The sequence below is a fragment of the Bufo bufo genome, chromosome 1 (assembly GCF_905171765.1).
Source record: "Bufo bufo chromosome 1, aBufBuf1.1, whole genome shotgun sequence".
In the NCBI taxonomy this organism is placed as follows: domain Eukaryota; kingdom Metazoa; phylum Chordata; class Amphibia; order Anura; family Bufonidae; genus Bufo; species Bufo bufo.
Genome location: NC_053389.1, coordinates 145,733,316 through 145,735,103, shown reverse-complemented (window position 1 = coordinate 145,735,103; position 1,788 = coordinate 145,733,316).

Sequence of the window (1,788 nt, the reverse complement as noted above, 5' to 3'; positions counted from 1 at the left end):
AGGACTTGTCCGTACCTTGCGCAGAATAGACATGTATACAGGCCTTATCCAGCCATTATTATACTACAGCGCAATTGCTCATTGTTGTATTTTGGATATTTCACACTCTTTTGGAGTGCACCCTAATAAATAAAGAAATTATATTAAAACCAAAAACCAGTTTTGGCTACCTTGTCCTCCTCCACCGCCGCTTCCACCTAGACCACTACGTCCACTGCCTCCTCAAACTCCTACTCCGTATGGACCTCCACCTCATAAATCAAGTTTTTATTTTTTTTATTTGTACGTACTTTATTTTATGTCATTTCACTTATTTGTTTGTTACATTTTCGGGTGAAATTCACCAATTTTTGGGTGTGATATACTACTGCTATACCTAGTAGACAGGTAACATTTCACTAATTTGTCTGTTACATATTCGGGTGAAATTCACCAATTTGTGGGTGTGATATACCCCGGCTGTACCTAGTAGACAGGTAAAAACATTTCACTAATTTGTATGTTAAAGGCAAGAGGGGGGGCGGTTACCATGACTTGAAGCCAGGAGCCCGCGCGCACATCCCTTCCGGTTGACTAGCTCCCAGCCCATGTGAAACGCTGTTCCACCCTCCGCCCTGTTGCCCTGCTGCCTTTCTGACCTGCCGACACCGCTGCTCAGTCGCTCTGTTCTGTTGTGTGTGAGACGCTGCCCTGCTGGTTTCTGGACTCGGAGGGAGAGAGAGAGCTGAGCCCAGACACAGACAGAGGATCGGATGTGAGAGAGGAGATGCGGACGTGAGAGGAGGAGGACTGCTGTGTATGGCGAGATTGCCTGAGTTTCACCGCCTCCCCCCCCCCTGGATGACAACCGCAGCTGAGGTGAGACGTACAGGCCCCGCTGCAGGACTGGAACTGTGGCTACCAGCCAGGCTGATATATTGAGGTGAGGAAAGCTGTTTTAAGTGGGTGGAAGCTGCGGGGATCGGGGTGGCCAAACCGGTCCAAAGTTCACCTCCTGGGATTCGGTTGGACGTCCCTTCCCCCTGATAGCCTATACCCTGAAGACAAGCCTGGATTTTGGTACTGGAGGGGGGCAGGTTGCGGTTGTGGACGGAATTACTGCACGGCAGCTCTGACTCTATAAAGTTGGAGAGAGAGAGGCATTGATCCCGAACCTGGAAACAGGGGTAGGGGGCTACCTACCCCAAAATCAGATGGGAAGTCAGCCACGTAAAGCCAATACGGAGAGGCTAGCTGATAAACCCGATCCGGGGTGCGCATAAAACAGTTATTAATGCTGGGAACGGATGATAGCGTCTCTTTAGAATTTGTGTAATATGAATACAAAAACATGTGGAGGCTCCCTTCCACCCCTCCCCCTGAGGGCAAAATTGCCTGTTGCTATTGAAATTTTAAGAAGACCGCAGGACTGTAAGATTCCGGACCTTTCCCTTTTTTTTTACTCCCCTTTATATGCAAAGTGGTAATACTACTTGTCCTCCCTACTAACATTACCAATAACGCTTGGGACTAACTTGAACCTTTATTTTGCACTGCTTATTGGGTGGCACTGTGGGCCTACAGCCTGGTCAACACTCATGTTGAGGGGGTGATGAGGAGTTGTACTTGAATGAAGTACTGCATGAATTACTAATAACTAACAACGTCTGGGATCAATTTTCATAACTGCAGTGTTTGACCAGTCCGTGTTGTAGGCCAGCGGTCTCGTGACTACCCAGGCTGCGCTTGGGTTGAGGAACTGCATTTGAAATAATTACTGTATCAAGCACTAATAAATAATAACGTGTT